Source organism: Olea europaea, unplaced genomic scaffold (assembly GCF_002742605.1).
Source record: "Olea europaea var. sylvestris unplaced genomic scaffold, O_europaea_v1 scaffold9035, whole genome shotgun sequence".
Classification (NCBI taxonomy): Eukaryota; Viridiplantae; Streptophyta; class Magnoliopsida; order Lamiales; family Oleaceae; genus Olea; species Olea europaea.
Window position 1 is genome coordinate 1,063 of NW_019267509.1, and position 311 is coordinate 1,373.

Consider the following 311-nt stretch of genomic DNA (forward strand, 5'->3'; position numbering starts at 1 on the left):
GAATTTTTCATTTTTTGCATTACCAATAGTTTTAGGTCATTGATCATACATCCTATCACATGGAGTCGAGGCATGGTCCACACGAGTCCCAATGCATTGAGCACGAGTCATAAGGTTGAAGTCCTATTTTAGTTAGTCATGGATCAAATTGAACAAAATGCATATCTAGAGCTAAGTTTCGTTGGTGATTCACATTTTTTGTGATATGAACCCTATGTTGAGATATAAATTATGCATTCTGCACACCAACAATATACACATGCACCTTGTAGCAAGTTTGGGAAATTTGTGCACTACGTAGATTATTTCTT